A 19188-nucleotide genomic window follows, 5' to 3' on the forward strand; every position below is an offset into this window, starting at 1 on the left:
TAATTAAATAATTGATCAAACTGAGTTAAATATTAATTAAGATTAGATCAATTAAGTTTTATGATCATATAATTATTGTTGATCAAATCAACTAAAATTCATATGTAGAATCGATTAACCTAAGGACCTAATTTGGCTCGATGGCTTAAGCCTGATTCGCTTAAGCTAACCTATTTAGATCAATTGATCTATTGGTGTCTAAGATAAGTAATTAAGAGGTGGTTATTTAATTTATTTCATTTGTCGATCTGTCAATTTATTGGTGTCTAAAAAAAATAACAGAGGGACCCCCATCGATCTTCACTTATCTGGCTAATTTGGAAGATTGAGTCTTAAATAAAGTTGCTTGACGATTTGGTTTAGTCTGTGCCAATTAAATTGATCATATGATGACTGATTAGATGAGACTTAAATCTAAATCTTTTCATAAATATTAAGTCCATAAGTCTTCCACCATTGTAGATGTGCGGGCATGGTACTGATATTGATTGTTCTCAGCTGGTCACAATAGTTAGTTGCACTGAGAACATGCAACCACTCTATTAGAAAAGAGTTACTTCAGGATAAAGATGGAATTAGACCCAATAACTATTAGGTAAGAGACTCAATGATGGCTTTGCAGCTGCTTGTGAATGGTGGATCAGATTTAACTAAGGAGTGTGGTTAATAACTGTTAGGTGAGCCCACATAACTTAGAGATCAAATCACTACAACATGCTTAGAGAAGCATCTAGGCAAAGAGTTATCCATGCATTAGTGTGCATGTTATCAATAACTATTAGGTGAGGTGCATGGCATTGGTGGGACTGCAACATCCACTAGAAATCCAATTATCACTTAGGATTTTTGCTTTCCACCCGAGGAGTGTAGGGATCTAAAAAAAAATTATGGAAGTTATTGTTTGCCTCTTAAAGTCTCTAGAATAAATATAAATTTAAAGTATAAAAATCTAACTTGAATCTCTACTCTCGTAGTTAAATCATGTCAGCTTCAAACTCTCTAACCCGCATCTTTGAATCCAATCGTTCGATCAGAACTAATTTTAAAGACTGGTTAAAAAATTTTAAGATTATCTTAATTTATAAAAAATTAGGTCATGTACTCGATCAAAAACTCCTAGTATTACCAAACCGTCCTACTGCTGAGCAAAAAATAACATATAAAAGTGGACGGATGAAGATAGTTGGGTTATGTGCTATGTGCTAGCTTCCATGTTAAACGAGTCACAGAGCCAGCAAAAGCATATGCCCACTGTCAGGGCCATGATCACTCACCTACAAGAGTTGTATGGTGAGTAAAGCCATACAGCATGCTTCGAAATATCCAAGAGACTCTTCAATTTAAAGATGCATGAAGGACAGTCAGTCCATAAGTGCTATATGATAGTGATCAAAGATATTGAGGAGCTTGGAAAGCTCAGACTTATATGCAAAAAAAATTATAGATAAATTTGATCCTTTAATTCTTTACGAGTTCACATAGTCAATTTATTATAAATTTTCATATGAACAAAGTAGATTGTACTATATCCGAACTGGTTAACATGTTGGTCACTGCTGAGAGAACCTTGAAGAGTTCAAGGGGCACTGTTCTCGCTATGGAGTAGACTTCTTCATCCAAAAAAAATTTGGTTGGAAGAAGAAAAGTAAACTCACAAAGAAGCAGAAGAAAAAGAGCAAGTCAAAGAAGAATATTTTGAAGAAGGCTGAAGCAAAGAAAAAGTATTTCCACTGTGATGCTGAAGGCCACTGGAGGAGAAACTGTCCACTCTATCTAGAGAGCTTGAAGATCAACAAGGGTGACAAACCTTCAGAAGGTATGTTCATAATTGAATTTAACTTTATGATTTCTTTTATTTCTAGATGGGTATTGGACTCTGATTTGAGTGCTCATATATGTTCTTCAATGCAGGATCTAATAGAAAGTAAGAGGTTGAGAAAAGATGATATGATCCTTCAGATTGGTAATGGAGAAAATTATCGTAGAAGTCGTTAGCACTTTCCTCTTCGATTACTGTCAGGATTTAGATTAGATTTAAAAGACTATTATTTTATTTTTGTAGCTAGTTGAAATTTAATTTTCATGTCTATGCTAGTACAGGATGGTTTTGATTTTACTTTCGATAAAATTTTTATTCTATTTATTTACAAAATAAATTGGTTACATATGATCTTTTAATTGACAGTCTTGATCACTTGCATGTTGATACGAATGTGAATTTAAACGAGTAGTAGTGAGTGCCATAGGTCAAAAAAGTCTCAAAGATGAAGTTAACTAAAAGTACTTATGGCATCGTAGACTAGGCCATATTGGAGAGGACAGGATAAACAAACTAGAAAAGAATAGGATCCTTGGCTCTTTTGATTCAGAATCGTACCCAGCTTGTGAATCTTGTCTTCAAAAAAAAAAAGATCAAGTTATCCTTTGTGGGATATGAGGAAAGAGCCATTGAGTTACTGGCCCTGGTACATACTAACGTGTGTAGGCCATTTGATGTATAGATCAATGATGGTTATATCTATTTCATCACCTTTATCGATGATCTATCATGGTATAGGTTTGTGTATCTGATGAAATGTAAGTCTGAAGCCTTTGAAAAGTTCAAAAAATTCAAAAATGAAGTAGAGAAATAAACAAACAAACTCATTAAGATTTTTCAATCTGAATGAGGAGATAAATATCTTAGTTGAAAATTTTTAAGATATCTTACGAACAACGACATAGTCTCTTAATGGGCTCCTCTTGGAACACCTCAGCTCAATAGGGTATCCGAAAGAAGGAATAAGATCCTACTAGATATGGTCAGATCCATGATGAGCTTCATTGATTTATCTTTATATCTTTGAGGATATGTCTTATTAACTAGAATTACTTATTGAATAGGGTTCCATCAAAATCTATTCCTACCACACCATTGAGATATGGCATGGAAAGAAGCCGAGTCTAGGTTATCTTAAGACTTGAAGATGTCTAGCCTATGTTAAAAGATAGATGGCTGATAAATTAGAGGATAGATCTGTAATATCTCATTTTATTGAGTATCCAAAAGAATCAATATGATACTATACTTTTTACAAGATCATTATGTGATTGTGAATCAGAATGCCATATTCCTAGAAAAATAGTTTATCCAGGATGGTGACAATAGGAGATTAGCTGAGCTTGAAGAGAAGGTCTCTAGTGAGCAAAGAGCTATGCATCTTCAAGAACCCATTATTCATGAGTCAATAGTTGATGTTCCTCCACTATCTCGTTGATCTAGTAGAGTCTTTCGATCCTCTGAAAGGTACATAGGTATGCTTATGGAGGAAATAAAAAAAATATTTCTTATGAGAGATAAGGATCATGGTGATGATCCTAATACCTTTGATGAGATGATATCTAACATCAATTCTGAGAATTGATTAGACACAATAAATTCAAAAATTGACTCAATACATTCAAACAAAGTATAGACCTTAGTGGATCCATTGAAGGAAAAATGGGTAGCTCAAAGCATGTATTTTTTAAAATTTTACTCGAAATAATAAAAGATTAAATATTTTAATCTTCTAAACATGTCTTAGATCAGATCTAAACTATCATTAAGGATCTATGATATAAAAAATTTATATATAAAATCTGATATAAAATAGAAAATTACATCTATCACATCGATGCCCTGAATCTGATCTAACTTTTAGATTATGTCTGTAGAGTTCAAAACTCATCATCTTTTCATGGGTTGATGAGTTTTCCTGTTGGTAAGTATGGTACAAAGATTTTGATGATGTCGAGCAGCCGCACAGGTCATCCGGCCTCTACAGATCGTTCACTCGAAGCTCTGATAGATCTTCCTTCGCGGGAGTGCTAGCTTGCGTCGAAGGCTCTGGATGGCTGATCCAAGCTCCTTTCTTTGGATCTCCTGGACTCCTCTAGATCAGAAGATAAAGCTTTACAAGGAGGTGGTGATGTGGAAGATTGGACAAGACTCATTTTTGTATTTTTCTTCTCACAAGACCAAGAGATGAAACCCTAGAACCCACAGCTCACACTCGAAAGGAAGAACACTTCCTCTGTTTCTCACACACGGAAGCCCAACCCACACTCAACTTTTTAAATCCCCTCTCTCAAGTTTCTCATGCAAAAAATTACTTCTAATCTCGTACAAAACTAATTCCTTTTTATGGTTGGCGTCTTATGGAAGATAAAGATAAGAATAAAGTAGTTTCAGTTCAAATTCAAGTGTTGGTTGATCCTTATCACCAATTCAAATCAAATTTGAATTAAATTTTAATCTAAACTTTATTCTTATCTTATGAACTCAGAAAGAGGTTGACCAATATCATAATAATGCAAAAAACTCATACAAAAATACTTTATGCATGAAAAAATATGGTGGCATGAAGAGGAGAGTCCAACTCAATTTGGACTCTAGATTTTTATTCAAATTCAAACAATTTGAACTCAAACTTAAACCAATCAATTTTTAATTCAAAAAGAATCAGATGAGGATATAGAAAAGGCTTTTGGGTATAAAAAAAATCATATAAAATATTTCTCACATGAAGAATAAGAGGACGCAGATAAAGGAAGTGCAAGGGATTCGAATTCGAATTATTTTTCTCATTCAATAAAATTTTTAATTCAACTAAATTGGGTTAAACCCAATTGGACCATTAAACTTAATCTAATTAGGTAGTAAATAGTTTTGATTAAATTCTAATGAAATCAAATATTAATCGAGCTCAAGTCTTGATCATATCAGGAATCGAACACCCTTAGCGATTAGGTCATCTCATAACCTAATCGGGTCAAACCAAATTAAATCCAATTCAATTAGATTTGATCCAAATCTCAATGCTCCATCAAATTGAGTTAATTAGTAATCTAATTACTAATTAATCTTCTCATAATTCATCAATAATTAGTAAATTAATTTATTACAACTTTTGCACAGGATTAATCATTAATCGAATTGACTGTTTTATCCGGAATGATTTTTAATCATTGATCGGTCATATCATCAGTCAGAAACTTCTTTTGAGTGTGATCCCATATGTTCGAACTTAAATCAGTAGTATGAAAATAATCTTTCTATATCAATCAAAGTGATCATCTAGCAATGATACCTGATGTCCGGATAGGTCGAAAGATTGCAAAGCATTATTCAAGAATCTATTGGTATATGGTTACCATATAATTTATTCCTTTGATCCAAATGCTCAAGATAACCTAGGATTTAACTGCTAACCCTGATATGATCATCCATATTGAATTTTAATTTTAAAAATCTATCACATGGATTACCCCGACTAAGGTTTTACTGAATTGAAACATACTGATACATTAACTCTTACTTTTTTGAAGGGGTCAATTCCATCTTGACTCACACACCAACTTTGCAAGTACTTAACTATGCCCAAAATCTTTCATCACTAAATTAAAAATTCAGATAGTTCGGTATCAAAGTATAGTGAGTTGCTTACAAGTCACCGTGGTGATCTCAGGTCAGAGGGATACTTATACCCATATCTTTCGCGAGCTACTCTTGATAGCAGAGTGCTCAATAATTGATCATGTTCATTGAGATGTACTCCTACGTCTCACTTACATGCCATGCCAGTGTCTCCACACTCCTTGGTTAAGAGGACAACCAACGTACATGGCACACAACGACCTATACTTGATATAGTTATCATCTTAATAATGGTATATCATTTGGTCATGAACTTAAGGTTTAAGGAATAAACGATATATCTTCCTATATCAAATCAAATAGTCCTAAGGACTTCATCACATAACAAGAGTTTAAAATGAGATGTACACAGTGATGAAAAATTAAATAATATTTATTAATTCAATAATTCATATACAATTACAATGATAAGCACGACCATCAACAGGCTGACGATTGACTTTGAGACATAATTCCCAACAACTTCTACTTGGACTAAAGCTAATTGGTACAGTATCGTATACCCATCTTTGATTTGTAGTTTTCGAACTTCTTGACATCGAGGGCTTTAGTAAATAGATCAATCATGTTCTCTTTTTGTCGATCTTCTGAAGATTGACGTCATCTCGATCCACGATCTCTCAGATCAGATGGTAGTAGTACAGAGTGTGCTTGGTTCACTGATGTGACTTTGGTTCCTTCGCTTGAGCAATAACACCAATACTATTGTAGTACAATAAGATGGGGCCATCAAGCGAGGGTACCACTTCGAGCTTGTTGATAAACTTTTGTGACCACACAGCTTCCTTCGCAGCATCGGATGCTGTGATATATTCTGCCTCACAAGTAGAGTCGGTCACTGTGTGCTGCTTGAAATTTTTTCAGCAGATTACTCCACTGTTCAGGGTATAAATATATCCTGATACACTCTTGCTGTCATCATAATCTAACTCAAAACTGAAGTCTGTAAACCCCACAAGTTTTAAGTCGGATTCTCTAAAGATAAGCCACTGATCTTTAGTATTTCTTAAATACTTAAGGATGGTCTTTACGACCTTCCAGTGATTCTCACTTGGATCGGACTGGTATTTGCTCACTACTCCTAATGAGTATGCCACGTTCGATCGCGTACATGTCATGACGTACATAATAAATCTTACTGTTGAAGCATATGAAATTCTACTCATATGCTCTCTCTCTTGATGAGTTGTCGGACTATCATTCTTTGAGAGAGAAATTTTTTGGCCTACCGGAAGATAGCTTTTCTTGAAATTTTTCAAGCTGAACTTTTTCAGCATAATATCAATGTACATCGACTGGAATAATTCAAGTAACCTTTTAGATCTATCTTTATAGATCTTCACCCCAAGGATGAAAGATGCTTCTTTCAAGTCTTTTATGGAGAACTATGATGACAACCAAGCTTTTATTCCCTATAATGCAGGGATGTCATTTTAATTAAGAGAATGTCATCGACATACAAACAAGAAATACTACCACAGAGTTATTAACCCATTTATATATACAGGGTTCCTCTTCATTCTTAATGAAGCCATACATTCTGATCACTTTATCAAAATACATGTTCCAACTCTGAGATACCTACTTAAGTCCATAGATGAATCTTTAAAGCTTGCACACCTTAGACTCATCTGTGGATATGAAACCTTCAGGTTGTATCATATACACCTCTTCTTCTAGCTCTTCATTTAGGAAGGCTATTTTCACATCCATTTGTCAGATTTCATAGTCCAGATGTACTTCTATCACAAGCATAATCCGAATAGACTTGAGCATTGCCATAGAAGAAAATATCTCATCATAGTCAATACCATAATATTGACGATAACTTTTGACAACCAGACGAACTTTATAGGTCTCCATCTTACCGTCTGTGCCTCTCTTCTTTTTGAAGATCCACTTACACCCTATGGATTTTATCCCTTCAGGTGGGTCAATCAATGTCCATACATTATTGATTTTTATGAACTTCATTTCGAATTTCATGGCTTCCAGCCACTTATCGGAGTCAGACCTCTGCATCGCATCTATATAGGTGATCGGATCCTCATTGTTCTCATTGAGTTCAACTGGATCCCCATCCCAGACTAAGAAATCATAGTATCTATCTGTTGATGCGGTACTCTACCAGATCTCCTTACAGATGTTTCTACAATAAGTTTTAAATTTGATTTAATTAAGTCTAACTTTATGGGTTTACTAGATTGTGTCAGTTCTTCTATCGATCGAACTTTATCAAGTTCAATCTTTGAGGTATTAGTTCCTTCACCAAAGAACTTCTTTTCTAAAAAGATTATCCTATTGCTGATGAACATCTTCTATTCGTCAGCAAGATGAAAGTAATATTCCTTGGTCTCTTTTGGGTATCCTACAAATAGATATTTGTCAGATCTAGGTCCAAATTTGTCAGTTTTCAAACGTTTGATATAAGTCGGACATCCTCAAACCCTAAGGTGAGAGAGTATTGGCTTACGCCCTATCCACATCTCATGTGGTATTTTACTTAGAGACTTATTCGAAATTTTATTTAAAATATAACAAGCTGACTTGAGTGCATATCTTTGAAAAAGAATTGATAGACTTGCAAAGCTCATCATGGACTGAACCATGTCTAACAGGGTTCGATTCCTCCTTTTTGATACACCATTATGTTGTAGTATTTCAGGAGGGGTTCATTATGAGAGAATCTCATTCTCTTCTAAGTATGTCAGAAACTCATTAAAGAGGTATTCTCCTTCTCGATCAGATCGAAGAATTTTAATATACTTTTCAGTTTATTTCTCTACTTCATTATGAAATCGTTTGAATATTTTAATGATTATGACTTATGTGTCATTAAGTAGATGTGCTCATACCTTGATAGGTCATCTATAAATATAATGAAATAATAATATCCATCTCTGGTATTTGCATTCATTGGTCCACATACATCAATATGTATCAGACCTAGAACTTCACTGGCTCGCTCACCTTTTTCAGTAAAAGATGATTTGATCATTTTTTTAAGAAGACAGGACTCACAGGTTGGGAGTGATTCACAATCACTGACTTCAAAAATTTTCTCTTGAGTCAACCTATTTATTCTGTTATTGTTAACATGACCTAACCTACAATGACAAAGATAGATGTCAGAGATATTACTAATTCTAGGATATTTGTTGGACGTGTACATTACACTAACAATTGTGATAATATGTAAATACCATTGTTCAGCTGTCCATTCATCACATTAACACCATTTATAATGATATTAAAATTATTTTTTTATTAAAATTTCATAACCGTACATGACAAAAAGACCTATAGAAATAATATTCAATAAAAAGGAAGGATAAAAGTGGCATTCATTTAGAACAATTACATTAGACTTGAATCCAAGCTTAATAGTCCCAAATGCTAGAACTGAAACTGATCTTCCATCTCCAACATTAAGGAACCTCTCATCTTTTTCAAATCTCCTACTGACCTGCAGACCCTGCAATAAATTACAAATATTAAAAAGATTTTTGGTATCTAATACCCAGGTAGTAGAATCACAAATTGAGAAATTACAAGGTGTTATTATATAATAACCTTATCTAGCAATAACTTGCTTCTTTCTTAACCTATTTGGATCCAGAGAGGCAATGTATTGAGGATAATTTTTTTTCAGTATCCTTGCTTCTTGCAGTAGAAGCATTCCACCTAACTCTGATCGGACTTGGATTTTTTGATCTGACTGGACTTGGGTACCCTAGCACTTTGCACTCTTTTCTTGTTCTTCTTTCCTTTCTTAAAGGGTTGACGTCCTGAAGAAAATCCTCCCACAACATTCACTGACTCTTTTTGGAGCTGGTGATCCTTCTCAAAGTTTTGCAGCAACACCAGCAAACCATGGTAGTTAACTGCAGGCTTTGTCATTCGAAAATAAGTAAGGAACGAGAGGTAAGACTTGGACAGAGAGTTCAAAATTGTATCTTTCTCCAACTGCTCATGCAGGAGAAAGTCAAGCTTGCTTAGGCACTCAATCATCTCGATCATGTACAATACATGATCAGTGACTGATACTCCTTTTCTCATTTGAGTGTTGAAGATGGCACAACTAGTCTTGTGCCTCTCAATATGGTCGGATGTGTTAAAAGACTCGTTCAATATTTGCAGTATGTCCTATGGCTGAGCATTCTTGAAATGATGGCTAAACTCATCATTCATTATCGCCAACATAATACAACGAACTGTAGTCCGATCATTGAGCCACTTCTGATAAGTATCTCTGATCGAGCTACGTACGTTTGGAGCTAGCTCCTCGAGTGCCGGATTAGTTAACACATACAAGATTCGTTTGTGCTCTAGAACAATTTTGAGCTTTCGATACCAGCTATCAAAATTTGATCCCATCAATTTATCACTATCTAATAGTGATCGGAGCGACAAGGTGGTGGCCATAACTGCAAAAAAAAATCAGAATCTAATTAGTATATGAATTGATTAAGCCTAAAGATATAGATTTTAGTCTAAAAATTCTTCCACTATTTTATTCAAATTGATAGTCTCTATCTTCAATTCGAGAAAATACACAAATTTCTTAGTGGATACTAGAATCTACATGAACTACACATGGGCCCGAGTGTAGCTCGGCCAACCCTTGTGTATCCATGGGTAGGTTCTTAACCAATTATTTCATCAAATAATTTTTAGTATTCAATTTTGCCCCAGACACCTCTTCAGCAGGCATGTGGCATCTTCACTGAAAGTTCTGGTTAGATCCAATCATTAACATGTCAAAATTTAGTATATCTAACAAATGAATGACCAGACCCGAGTGTGGCTCGACCAACCTGATCATCATCAGAAAAACACAACTAAAATAATATATTATGAATGATAATTTCGACAGCTAGATGAGCACCAGGCGTGTGGCACCTCCAATGATCATTTAAAACCATAGGACTCATTATCACCTAACTTAATGGGAGGCTATGATCTAGTTATCACCATAACTATTTTATTTTTAGGGACCTAACAATTTTAGATGATTTAATTAGTTGAATTGAGAGATAAGAAAAGACTTGACCAGTTAATCTTAATCCTCCCACTGACTTCACCAAGTCAGATTAAAGAAGATTAGATAAAAGTTGGTCCAGCCAACCAATCATAAATCCTCCCACTGACTTCATCAAGTCATGAAGAGGACTCAAGACAAGTCGAACTAGGGGCACCTAAATCAGTCACACTGATTTTCTAGTTAGCATGAGTCAACTCCAATCATTAAGTGATCTAATAAAAATATGATTCACCATATTGGCCAGGTAAGTGAGATCGATAGGAAGAATATGTCATTAACTCGACATAGACTCAATCTATGCGAATAGCTCCCAATTAATGACCACCAATCAAAGCTGCCGTACTTTTCTTAGACATCATCTGGTTAGTTATTTTCAATTTGATCAACTTATAGACTTGGATTCTACCACGGAGCTATGATTAAAGTCCATATTGATATAATCAAAGACATGGACTTGACCAACTACATCTATTGAAATTGATCAAGAGAAGAAATTGACCCAATCATAATTAACTTTTAGTTAAATTTGATCAATTACTAATATGATCCATTATCAATGATTTCTAACCCTAGGTCTAATCCAGTTAAATGGACTTGACTTGAGCTAACCCATTAACCCATGAGTTATAAAATTAATGCCCTAGATCTTTGATTCTCAAATCTAGATCACTTAATTTTCAATTAAGTTTTGGACTGATATGGGTTAGGATTCGGTGTTTGAAAATAGTTTTCAATTTTGTAAAATATTTTTACAATCAATCATCTAATGATCAAGACTCTAATTTTAGATCTAATATATATTATTTTAAATCTAAAATAAAATTTTAAAATTTTTTTCATTGTTCATCATCATAGAAAAGATTGCACAGCACCGCTACACACCTTAGGAAATCCCATCAATGGATAAATAGGATAGTGAAATCCTGATTTCTCCTATGACTGGACGGCTATGAGGATCTATCCAATCAGATTACTATACTACTCAGATTTAAAATTAACTATTTAGATCTAATCTAAATAATTAAAATTAGATTATATATAAAAAATTTATGTCATAAAAAATCTTGCTCTGATACCATCTGAAGGAAAAATGGATCGTTTAAAGCATATATTTTTTAAAATTTTACAGCAAAATAATAAAAGATTAAATATTTTAATCTTCTAAACATACCTTAGATCAGATCTAAACTACTATTAAGGATCTATGACTTAAAAAATTTACATATAAAATTTAATATAAAATAGAAAATTGCATCTATCACATCGATTCCCTGAATCTGATCTAACTTTTAGATTATATCAGTAGAGTTTCAAACTCATCACCTTTTCATGGGTCGATGATCTCCACTACTAGTAAGTGTGGTATAAAGCTCTCGCTGATGTCGAGCAGCTGCATAGGTCATCCGACCTCTACAAATTATCCACTCAAAGCTCTGATCGGATCTTCTTTCGTGGGAGTGCTAGCTCACGTCGAAGGTTCTGAATGATTGATTCAAGCTCCTTTCTTTGGATCTCCTAGACTCTTTCAGATCAGAAGATAAAGCTTTATGAGAAGGTGGTAATGTGAAAGATTGGACAAGACTCACTCTTGTATTTTTCTTCTCACAAAGTCTAGAGATGAAACCCTAGAACCCACAGCTCATGCCTAAGAGGAAGAACACTTCCTCTGTTTCTCACGCACGGAAGCCCAACCCACACTTAACCTTTTACATCCCCTCTCTCAAGTTTTTCATGCCAAAAATTACTTTTAATCTCAGACAAAACTAATCCCCTTTTAAGGTTGGCATCCCATGGAAGATAAGGATAAGAATAAGGTAGTTTCAGTTCAAATTCAAGTGTTGGTTGATCCTTATCACCAATTCAAATCAAATTTGAATTAAATTTTGAACCAAACTTTATTCTTATCTTATAAACTCAGAGAGGGATAGACCAACATCAGAATATTATAAAATATCTCAGCAAAAATACTTTATGCATGGAGAAATATGGTGGCGTGAAGAGGAGAGTCCAACTTAATTTGGACTCTAGATTTTCATTCAAATTCAAACCAATTTAAACTCAAATTTAAACCAACCAATTTCTAATTCAAAAGAAATTAGATGAAAATGTGGGAAAGGCTTCTGGGTATGAGAAAAAATCATATAAAATATTTTTCACGTAAAGAATAAGAGGGTGCAGATAAAGGAGGTGCAAGGGATTCGAATTCGAATTATTTTTCTCATCCAATTAGATTCTTAACCCAACCAAATTAGGTTAAACTCAATTAGACTATTTAACCTAATCTAATTAAATAGCAAATAGCTTTAATTAAATCTAATCAAATTAAAAATTAATCGAGCTCAAGTCTTGATCATATCAAGAATCAAACACCCTTAGTGATTAGGTCATCTCATAATCTAATCGGGTCAAACCAAATTAAATCTAATTCAATTAGATTCGATCCAAACCTCAATACTCAATCAAATTGAGTTAATTAGTAATCTAATTACTAATCAATCTTTCTATAATTCATCAATAATTAGCAAATTGATTTATTGCAACTTTTACACAAGGTTAATCATCAATCGAATTGACTGTTTTACCCTAGAATAATTCTTAATCATTAATCAGCCATATGATTAGTCAAAAACTTCTTTTGAGTATGACCTCATAGGTTCGAACTTAAACTGATAGTATAAAAATAATCTTTCTATACCGATTAAAATAACCATCTAATAATGATACCCGACGTCTGGATAGGTCAAAAGATTGCAAAGCATCATTCAAGAACCTATTGGCATATGGTTACTGTATAATTTATCCCTTTGACCCAAATACTTAAGGTACCTAGGGTTTAACTACCAACCCTGATATGGTCATCCATATTGTATTTCAATTTTTAAAATCTATCGCATAGATTACTCCGACCAAAGTTTTATTGAATTGAAACACACTGATACATTAACTCTTACTTATTCAGAGGGGTCAATTTTATCTTGACTCACACACCAACTTCACAAGTACTTGACTATGTCCAAAATTCTTTCATCATTGAATTAGAAATTCAAGTAGTCCGGCATCAAAGCATAGTGAGTTGCTTGCAAGTTACATGGTGATTCAGGTCGGAGGGACACTTATATCTATATCCTTCGTGAGATACTCTTGATAGCAGAGTACTCAGCAATTGATCATATTCAGTGAGGTACTCCTACGTCTCACTTGCATACTATACCAGTATCTCCATACTCTTTGATTAAGAGGACAACTAATGTACATGGCACACAATGACCTATACTTGATATAACTATCATCCTAATAATAGTATATTATTTGGTCATGAACTTAAGATTTAAGGACTAAATGATATATCCTCCTATATCGAATCAAATAGTCCTAAGGACTTCATCAAATAACAAGAGTTTAAAATGAGATGTACACAGTGATGAAAAAATAAATAATATTTATTAATTCAATAATTCATATACAATTACAATGACAAGCACAACTGTCAACAGACTGACGATTGACTTTGGGACATAATTTTCAACATCCATCCGAAGGTATAGTACCCATCAGATGTAAATAGATCTACAAAAAAAAATAGATATAGATGGTAAGGTAGAGACCTATAAAGTGAGGCTCGTGGTAAAATGTTATAGTCAGCACAAAAGTATTGACTATCAGAAAATCTTTTCATCCGTAGCCTGCTAAAATCCATCCACACTCTGCTTGCTATTGTAGCTTATTATGATTATGAAATCTGATAGATGAATGTGAAAACTACTTTTCTGAATGAATATTTTAAAGAAGATATCTATATAGAGCAGCATTGGGCTTTCACATCTAGTGATAGTGATCATCGAGTCTGCAAACTGTAAAGGTCCATATATGGATTAAAGGAAGCTTCTCGAAGTTAAAATTTTTATTTTGATGATGCGATCAAATTGTTTGATTTTATTAAGAATAAAAAAGAATCTTATATATACAATAGAGTCAGTAGAAGTGCAATAATATTTTTATATTGTATGTGGATGATATGCTCCTCATTGAAAATGATATTCTCATGCTAATCTCAATCAAAAGATGGTGATTCAAGAAATTCTCCATGAAAGACTTAGGAGAAGCATCCTATATTCTTAGAATAAAGATCTATAGGGATAGATCTAAAAAGATGCTAGGCTTGTCACAAAAGCTTTGCATAAAGAAAGTACTAAAGAGATTCAGCATGAAAAATTCTAAAAGAAGATTTTTATCTCTTAGGCATGGTATTCATCTTTTTAAGACGATGTGTCCATCACATTTGAGAAAGTTCAGCGTATGAGTAGGATTCCTTATGCCTCGATCATAGGGAGCCTCATGTATGCTATGCTATATACTCGACTTGATATTATCTTTGTTGTAAGTGTCACCAGCAAGTATTAGTTGAATCCAAATATGGAGTACTGGATAGCTATGAAGAACATCAGTAAGTACTTGAGAAGAACTAATGATTTGTTCTTGATCTTTAAAGGAGATTCTGAGTTGCGAGTCAAGGGGTATATTGATTCAAACTTCATATCTGACCTGATGATAGAAAATTTGCATCATGATATGTGTTTATATGCAATGGTGATGCAGTCAGCTGGAAGAGTTTCAAGCAACCCATCATAGCATATTCGACCATAGAAACTGAATATGTTGCTATTTTGGATGCTGCAAAAGAAGACTTTTGGTTCAAAAAGTTCATCATGGAGCTTGAGATTATGACATCAAATGTCATACCATTTTATTGTGACAACAATGGAGCCATAGCACTTGCTAAGAGTCAAAGTCTCATAAAAAATCAAAGCACATCGAATGACGGTTTCATATAATACATGACTATCTTGAAAAAAATATGTCAAGGTACAAAGAGTAGACTCCACGGGCAACGTGACAGACCTGCTAATAAAGTAATTGAGCAAGCCAAAGATGAAAGTCGACTTTGAGAAGATAGGACTTAGATTAGTGGCTAATTGACTTTAGTCCATATGGAAGATTTTTATATGTATATCCTAGAAGCTAATACGGCTGACACATTATAATAAATTTAGGATACAATTTTATACTTAAAATATTGATTTGATTAATAAAATGATAAATTTTATTTTTATTCAAGTATGATGTATCCTTGAATCATTCATGGAATTAATATTTTTGATACATATTCTCAAAGAGTTAAGAATTAGAGGCATGCATAATTAATTTCTAAATGCTCTCGGTCATAGTACATCATAAGGATGGTGATCAATCCGAATAAATCGATGTATAGATCTCTTCCTTCGGGATAAATGAGTCTTTGATCTACAGTATAGAGATACTAAGCGATGAGTATGGATAGTTGTTAGAGAATAATTAGTACTGAGCGTGACCACACGAAAGATTACTTAGATTTTTAATTAATCATTCATGATTATCTCGATGCTGTAGTTATGTGAATGATCTTTTGATCTGTGATGGTATAATTATTCATAGTGAGGCTATGGAAGTTTGAAGAATACATAAACATGATCTCAATGAAACCTTGTAGTGGATATTGACGACAGTTAGTCTACTATAGGAGTAGGGTGCGCATCTAGATAAAATTTATCGATCTTGATAGAGAGTAGTCTTATAGGTTTTGAGAGAATAAGTCTGAGAGTCTGTGGCCACAACAGTGTGATTGATGAAAAAAATTTTCATGAGGATTACAATTGGACTTGAGCTAATCGAATCTATCATATGATTGATGATGAGATTTGATGATTTATCCATGACCTGCCATCTAGTCGGGACTCATGATAGAGAGATTGAATCACATATAAACTATATCTTGAGGTGCCTTTTTAGTTCTACTGGGTTACTACTACATACTGCTAGATATTACTAGTAGATTGTGAGAGCTCACTAGGGTTACTCAGGATCGACAATCTTTGATGAACTAGAGTGAAATTATTCCGATCCATTGAAAAGAGTTTCAATGATACTATGATAGAGATCATGGTATATCTCACTATCAGATAGAATTGAATCTATAAAGTCACACAACAAAGAATTAGATCTAGAATAAGTAATTGGACTTATGAAGTCTCAATTGGGTTTAGAGAAACTTATTGAGTTCAGGATAACCTTGCTAGCATATGGTTGAACCTAATTTTTTCTTTGTACTTAAATTACTTATTTGATAAGATTAATTTAAGTTAATTATCTACTAATAATTTTAATAAATTAGATTTATTGGGCTTCAATTGTTGGGTGCCTAAGGTTTTCGATCATATGCATTAAGGGTTCAAACCCTTAATCAAATTCTTTGATTGTTTGCATTGGGATGCCACTTGATTTGATCAAATTGGGTATGCCCACATGATAGAAGGCGTGTGGGACTGCAAGGAGCATCTCCTAAGCCCCATGTGACATGTGAGAAAGTTGGTGACAAGGCTCCAATAGTTGGCGCCTTATGGATCTCCTAAAGGGGGTCAAATATCTAAGGCTACAAGGATTCATAATGCATGTAGAACTTGTATTAAGAGGCTATTTGATTTTGAATATAATTCAAATCTTTTATCTATTTAAAGCTACCTTCTCTAAAGCTCTAAGAATCAAATTTTTAGCAGCTCCATGCCTCCCAAAAGTCTCCCCATGCCTCCCTCTCTTCTCCCCTCTAGTTCCAACATGCAAGGTGGTTGGGTGTCCTCCATCTCCACACCCAAAAGGAGTTTGGGCATCCTCTTTGGTGGCTAGTTTTCAAACCTTGGTTGCTTCATAATCAGAAAATGAGAGAAAGAAAAGAAGAGAAGAAAAAGATCAAGAAAAGGATCAAAGAGTTGATTAAGATCCAGGCTTCGTTCAGATTCGTAGGGTGATCATTTTTGGAGAAGAAAGATCAATACTTTAGATGACTGTTCCAGACTAATCCTGAATACATATCTATAGAGGTTGGGTAATTGCACGGATAAGAAAGAGCCTATCTTCTTCTAGATCCAGATTCGGAGAAAAAATTGCAAAACAAGTATATGATTTGATCATATATTTAATTTCATCATAAAATTCAGTATGTGTTCAATCTCAGCATATAAAGTAGCTCTTTGTGTTTTCTATTTTATGCATGCATGATTTAGATTAAAAGATATTTTAATCTTCTATTCCACTGCATTGTTTAGAAAAAAAAAATTTGACACACACATGCATGCCCCTACATGAAATTCCAACACATCTGATTTTCATTCCAGTCCATTCTGATTTCCATTTCAATTCCAATTGTAGGTCAAACACATCTTCTTTGCTCATTCAAAGGATTAGTGATTGCAAGGCTTGCATGTATGTGGGCAAAGCTATATATATACAGGTTGCATGTATCTTAAAATCAAATAGTATGTTTGAATTTTCTTGATTAAATGATATAAAGTCTCATCATAGTATTTGAAATGAATGAGCTGTGTTTGCATGACTAAACATTTAAATCACAACTATAATAAAGGATATTGTCATTAAGATTTTTGATTGGTTTACCAATAAATATTACAAAAATCAAACATCATTATCCTTTTTTTTCTTTTTGAAGAAGCCAAACATTATATTCATCAAACTCGATATTTCAACCATTGAAAACTTGTTTCTCCAAAATGGGTTGCTTTTTTGTTGAAAAAGAGGTTGTCAATTATAACAACTTCTTGATATAGATTCAAGCTATTTAGATTATCATTCCTTAAAGTTTATGAATGAATTTTTCATTACTGAAGATTTCCAAAATCTGGAGTTCCTTTTGACTGCTTTCTATTTCATGAGTTGTGTACTTGTCCTCCAGAGGGTAAGGCTATTTTGGTAACTTCAAACTAGAGCTCATCAAACATCAAATGGGCCAAGCTCTATTGTAGAAGTTAGGCCTAATGCCAATCCCAAGTTCGGCCTGACCCAAGCACCAAGCTTAAATTTTTACCCAAGCCCCACTTAATCCGGTAAAGTAAATCCTAGGTCTCATTTACTCTTTTCCCCTCATTATTTTAAGCTAAATGTAATATAATTTTATAGTGCAAAATAACATCTAAACTATCCATTTGAGCCAAACAATATAGTGGAACTCCCTCAACCTACTGCAATATTGCAATAATCACTTCATTTAAGGCTTAAATTTATTGATCATTATTTAATATAATTAACATTTAGTGTGCATGTATATATTTGTATATAATCTCAAAATGGACTAGGCCATTTTATAAATTTTCTTAGATGTGGTCAAATTTTTAGATCAAACCTGCTTTTTTTGCCTAAGCCCGTCTTAGGGGCGTACTTTTAGTGCCCAAGCCCACTAAAATTTTGGGCTAGGATGGATTGGCCACCTGGCTCGAGATCACCTCTACTTACTGTGTTGAGGTCTTGAAGATGGAACTCTCGATCCAATGAGTCCAAACAGTTTCTCTCTCTTATACAATGACTTCAATTACTGCCATTACTACATTGTTGAACCTCCTTTCCCCTGCAAAGATTGGCTTCTCGGAAGCTCATCAATTAGATCACTCCTCTCTCTATCTCTCTTTCAAAAGGCAGAATTTCATCCAAATTACTCCTCTTCTAGTGAGAGGATGGAACCTCTAAATGAAAGAGAATACAAGCTCCTAGCATCCACCTCCAATCCAACCACTATTGCTAGATTCTTCACAAATGGCATCCAAATCACAAAAGATTAAAGACTCCAAATTATGACCTAGAAAGT

Source organism: Elaeis guineensis, chromosome 2, assembly GCF_000442705.2.
Source record: "Elaeis guineensis isolate ETL-2024a chromosome 2, EG11, whole genome shotgun sequence".
NCBI classification, from domain to species: Eukaryota; Viridiplantae; Streptophyta; class Magnoliopsida; order Arecales; family Arecaceae; genus Elaeis; species Elaeis guineensis.